Consider the following 6,052-nt stretch of genomic DNA (forward strand, 5'->3'; position numbering starts at 1 on the left):
TTTGCTGAAACTGGCAAGATTTGCTGAGTCATACCATTGTAACCCCCGAGTCTTAAGACGACTCGAGGAGTTGGCTTGAGATTCTCCATTTTTGACCATGATATAAATCGGTATAAGGACGCGGTTGTTCTGGTCGCGAGCACAGGTGCTCGCTGTATCGGGCGGCGGACATGTCATCGAGATGTGTAGCGTTAAATTACCGAGGGAACCAGTCGATCGTTTTTTAATCGGAGGAACGGGAAATACGGTAGAGGGATATGGCGTACGCCGCGCCGGTGACGGAGCACGCAGATCCCGCCGTGACGGGAGGTCATCAGAGTCGTGGCTCGGGACCGTGTTCTTCTCCTGACCCGTAGCTCAGGACGTAGTTGGATTTCCGGCTGGCGGCGGTGCGCAGGCTAGTAAATGACAAGTGAGACTAAGGCGGAGCTGTCTCCCACCGCTTGCCACACATTCGTTTGGATCTCCATTGACGCCTGGCGAAACCCTGAGCACTGGAGATCGGCGGGGGGAGGAATACACGGCGGCGCTATCCGTATGGAGTTCCTGATGCAGCCCATTAGGAGGTAACCCCCTTCCCCCGAATCCTGATTGTGTATTTTTCTGCTTGTGGATTTGCAAGGGTTCTGTTTCTTGATCCAGGTTTTGGCCGATGCGGGACCGCGGTGATGGTAGATGTCAACGAGAAGGAGCTTCCAATTGAGCCGCTGCACTACCCCGCGGTGGCGATAGGGACTGCAGAGCTACCCCCCATGGCGACAGCCAGCGCCGATAGGCAGATGTGTGTGGCGGATGGGGATGCTGAGCCGCAAGCATCTGAGCAGGCTGGACTCGCAGGTAATCTATTGGCTACTGGTGTTTGGATTGAAAACTTTTTATATGATTTTAGGTGTACTTGGAGTCGCATGAACTGACTTGCAGATCTTACAAAAAATAGGAATAGGTAGATTTTGGGACAGATTTTCCCGAAAGCTATGTGTGCTTTGGTCCTCGCTACCCAGTTCTGAAGATACTATGACCCACTCATGATTAACAGAAAGCATAGCAGTGTGGATGCTTGACTGCAAAATTGAGCTGAAAACTTGTATTTACATACTTAAATGCTAAAACAAAAGGCACAACAGTGGCAGTCTGTTTTTGATTGTACACTGTTTTCAGGTGAATTATGAATTGAATTAACTGAGTTGCAGATAGGTTGGTTAGTTGTGCAAGAGATTTCACTTACAAAATTCAGAAAAATGGAACTCGTAGAGAAATTAAAATTGTTATACATAAATTAAGTGGAAACCAGTGCTAGAGTTGCTAGTAGGGACTAGATGAATAAAAAAGAGGGCATGACTGTTTTTTTTGTGATGCTTGATTGTGATATGAACGAATAAATACCAGAATTCAGTTGGAAAAGCGTTGAAATAATCAAGCTTAATCTGGACAGAATCGTTTGGGTTCATGACTGGTGAAAAAATGAAAGTAGATGACAGGTTGATTTATCATATTGTAGGGTTAGGATTGGAGCTGCTGCTCCAGGAAGGGCACCTTGCCCTGGGCGACCCAGCGCTCTTGAGAAGGCAATACGGGGGTTCGCTGACAAACCGAGCGACATTGTAATCGTGCTTGCACTGGGTACAAGCTTTGACACACTCGGGGAGGCCTATGATTTTTCCAATCTCTACTCGTGTGAGAAGGGATTTGGAATAAGATGCAGGGAGAGTATACTGAATGCGGGGAGGACAAAATGCATCCAGGAAATTGTTTGCGGCTGTGCAGTACGCATTTGTACCCATCATGGATTAATTGTATTAATTTTGGTTTGCTCTTGGGGTTTATGGAACCTGACCCGTTTGTGCTTGTCTGGATATGGTTTTGCAGGGTAAAGCTGTGGTGGAGAACAGTAGATTGTGCCGTGACTGCCCTGCATTAATAAGGTTGCTCCGCTCAAAGCAACGATTGGTACATAGCTGAGCATTGTGAGCAACACACCCACTTGCTGTCTCCGACATATGGGCAGACAATACACTGGCTTTCCCACAAGCACATTGCTCCTCCACCATGCCCTTCCGTTAATCTCCCTAAGCCCTAGTGGCGTTGCCAGCACATCTCCGTTGATATGGACGACGACCCACTACCAATCGCAACGACACAAGGCTGTAGATCGGCAGCCGGTCGCTAATAGGCTATCAGAACTAGCAAGCAGTGTTCCATCTCACATTTTCGGCATCTTCGTGGTTCCTTCTCCAAGTTTGCCTCCCAGGCATCAAATCGACGGGGCCAATCCCCTGGTGAGAAGGCTTTGGATTGCCGGGACCGCGTTCGCTTGCACCTTAGTTGGATCTATGTTTGCTTGCTAGACCAGTGATCTCTGCCCCTTACTTCACATATGATTCTCCTACCCTGGGGGCAGCAGTCATTTTCTCCTCTCTGTTTTCTCACGTTTTCAAAGGGGAACTTGGTTTCACCAATCTACAAGCTGGAGGAAGCTCACTGACTATCGTTCTCCTATTTTATGAAATGTCAAGCAATTCAGTGTTCACCCCTGAAATGACTAGGCAGTCCATGAGCTTTTATTTTCTGTTTTCAGAAAACCAACCTGTAGAACTAACAACATTCTTTTCTATCAGCTACATAGAGAACAGTATGGCATTCAGCCATGGAGGTGCACACACCAAAACTGTCCCCTTTTGCAACTTTATCTCTATTGGAAATGCTAACACAAAAGGTGTAGGTGAATTTGAGATCCTTTTAGCTTTGATGCATTTCCCCCTACTTTCAGTAGTTAAATCATTAGCCTTAACCTTGTCATCCTATGGACTTAGAAATTAATTCAACTCTCTAAGTACAGGTACTTTTCTACCTGACCATATTATTTTATATGATGCTTGCAAGTTGATCTTCTAATATGTTTATTCAGTGAGGCTCCCACTCATAACCTGAGTTGTTATTGTATTGGTGCCCTGCAATGATGTTAAATCGAGCAACGTAAATGAATATGTCCACTATGTGGTACTCTTATTCTTTGCTACTTGTTCACATATTGTTTGATTGATGCTTGATGGAAATAGCTATTGTTCCTGGACTGAATGAAGCTGAGATATTATCATAACTTAAACTTATAACAGTGAGATGTATAGAGATTTAAATGCTGATTTAGTAATTATTTATTTCTTGTGATATTGACATGCCTTCTCTGATTCTAATTTGCATGAAGTGTGATACAAGTATGGTGTTTCCAATTGTATGAGTGCTCTGAAGCAACAATTAGGTAGCTGGAGGTGGAGGCAAAGAGTTCACTCCAATTAGTTGTCACAGTTCGCCATTTTGTACATCTAGAGCTCTCTTAATATTGGAAGAATATATATGTGGATAGCTCTTGTTGTGACCTTGTTTGCTGACCATTGTCTTTGAATCGACTATGAATTAGAATGCATAACTACATGATGACAGTGATGCTGAATTTATTACATTAGAAGATATATAGGCTCATGATAACTGAATATGGATGGCTGAATAACAGACGGTTACTCACTTTAGTTTGCGACTTGAAATATATCTCACGCATTGCACAAAACCTTGCATCTAATCTAACTATCACGTGCCTCTGAATAAGAACACTTGACTGCCACAGGTGTGACTCTTATCAGTTAGTATCAAAATTTAAATAACTAATTTACCTTCACATTTCCATCTTTCTTGGGCTTCATATAATCTGTCATTTAGTGTTGGGGTGCATACCTTTTGCATCAGTACATAAGAATTCCGACATTCTTCGGATTGAGTTTATTTCTAAACATCTAACAGAAGAGCTCAATGAAAAATGACTTTGATGCATACATCTCACTGCATAATGAGAAATTATGGTCTTTTCATTGTCTTTGTTTGTGCATCTTTCTCCAATTCCCTTAAAATCTTTTATGACTGTTTGACTATAATTTTTTCTTTTTCGTTCAGGTGTCACAACATTAATTAAGCAACTTTGGTTTGGCTACAAATGATGTGCTGAATTAGCATTGCTAAGAGAATGCACTCTATTATTTTGGTATGACTAACTATAGGAACGAGGTTTCACTAGCATGAATAATTTTTCCTGGTTGCACTACGTGACTGAATCCTTACCGGTAGTAGTTGGTTGTACCATGTAATTGGATCTTTATCAGTAGTAGTAGCAGAACTAAGTCATGGAGCTCTGTATTTTGCTACTGGAGATCTATTTATCTGGTTGCTAACTGGTAATAATATCTAAGATTTTTATTCTTATATACTATACTTCATTCACTTCACGATGTCAATACGTGCCTGCTACTGGTAGCTTCCGGTTAGTTGTGTTCTTGTGTATTCTAAGAATATATGATATTTACTTCTCTTTTTTGTCTAGTTAATTTTTGAAATAATATACAGAAACATGTACTATTAGGTTATGAAAGTTATTTAAATATTTGCTCAAAGTATTTATTATACATTTTCTCAATTGTTAATCTCTCTGCACAAGCTATGTGCATCAACAGGCTTACTAGTTTGTTGGCACCAAAAAAACGGAAGGAGATGGGGCAGCCAACAACTAGCTGAGAGAAGGCGCCAACGAGGGGCTCAACAAATGGACAAGGTTCTGCACGATATGTCGCCAGCAGGGACATAAGAGGACAACCTGCCCGGACCGGGGCCATATCCCGAAGCCTGTTCGTAAACCGGCCAGGTGCACAAACTGTGGCACTGAAGGTCACGGGCGAAACAACTGCAAAAGAGTAGGCGATTTGCGGATAAACAACATGTGAGGACCGACCACAATGTCCCTGACTAAGCTGTCTGTTTGATCGTTTCTTTACTGTAGACCATTGTGTTGTGTAGCTAAGTGTGTGCGGCGAGAATGTGTTGGATTTCCTATAAAATCTGTCTTGTTTGCATGCTTGCTGAATGTAATGCAGTGCTGATGGACGTGTTGATGACTCGTTTCTGAATAAAATGAAACTCCTCTGCGTGTATGTTCAAACTGATACCAGCTTAGAATGGATGATGTCTGTTTCTGAATTTTTTGTCAGCATGGGCATGCATTCTAAATATTTTGACAGAATGCTGATGCATACTGAATTTTTGACTGAATATGCTTGTGCAAACAGAGTGGCGAGCATATTATTGTCTGAGCTGACTTATATATTCAAACAACTGTATTGCAAGCATGGTTCCTGTTATGGTGTTACCTGAATTTTAAAACTGAGGTAATCCAGCTATGTTTGCCTGCTGGAATGGGGCACAGGATTGAAAGCTCGACACGTAGCAGTGTGCAGCTGTGACAAGTGCATGCATCTGTGAGGTCGCGCGCCCAGTACTCTCTGGATCCTATTCGAAATTCAAACTGCACAAGCGTTAGTCCAGAATCTGCAAGCTGACGGCCCACCCCGTTACAGACCGGCTGAGCCGAAGCCCATTTGGTTGACGTCGTAGCAGTGGCCGTTTGACAGAAGTGGGCCAGTGGAACTGTTCGTCAATAGATATACGGGAGAAATACTTGGGCCTGTTCGCGTCAGCTTGTGGATCACGAGGACAACGGGCGGGAGGGATACCGCAAGAAGGTGTGCTCGCGCTCAGAAGATCACTTTCGCCGGTATAAGTCTTTCAATAGCTCAATGATACAATAGTCCCTTTTGTAGTAGATAACTTGTCATGCATTAGAGAACTTGCAAGCCGGAGTAATTTCTCTTTTAAAGAATGAAAACACTAACGCCCACACGTGTGGGCGTTACCCAACTCGCCCACACGTCCGGATCGCCGTTCACTGTCTTTTGCACGAATCTTGACACGAAAAGGTGGATTTGGTGTGCCACGTAGGACGGGGCTGGTGTGTGGGCGTTGGAGATTTTGCCCACACGCCCGCACCACGCTGTTTGCCAGCTGCGTTGTGTGGGCGAACTGCTTTTCGCCCACACAGCCACCACCTAGGTCATGCGCGTGTGGGCGAACTGCTTTTCGCCCACACGACACTCCTACCTTGTGGATGGCAACTGCACTTACGCGAACGTGGCAACTCGGTACACACACATGGCAACTGTGATTCTTTACTACACGG

General features: G+C 43.9%; 1 long non-coding RNA gene across 2 annotated transcripts; it reads left to right on the forward strand.

Annotated features, from left to right (window-relative positions):
* The first annotated feature begins 216 nt into the window (after positions 1–216).
* On the forward strand, positions 217–5,016 carry LOC123063031 (uncharacterized). 2 transcript variants are annotated; one of them, XR_006430019.1, is made up of 5 exons: positions 217–566; positions 643–837; positions 1,499–1,763; positions 1,867–1,922; positions 3,943–5,016. It is a non-coding gene; the product is annotated as an uncharacterized lncRNA (long non-coding RNA). The 2 variants fall into 2 exon arrangements; XR_006430018.1 differs by lacking the exon at positions 3,943–5,016 and having other exon boundaries at positions 1,867–2,798.
* The last annotated feature ends 1,036 nt before the right edge of the window (positions 5,017–6,052 follow it).

This window comes from Triticum aestivum, chromosome 3A (genome assembly GCF_018294505.1).
Source record: "Triticum aestivum cultivar Chinese Spring chromosome 3A, IWGSC CS RefSeq v2.1, whole genome shotgun sequence".
Taxonomy (NCBI): Eukaryota; Viridiplantae; Streptophyta; class Magnoliopsida; order Poales; family Poaceae; genus Triticum; species Triticum aestivum.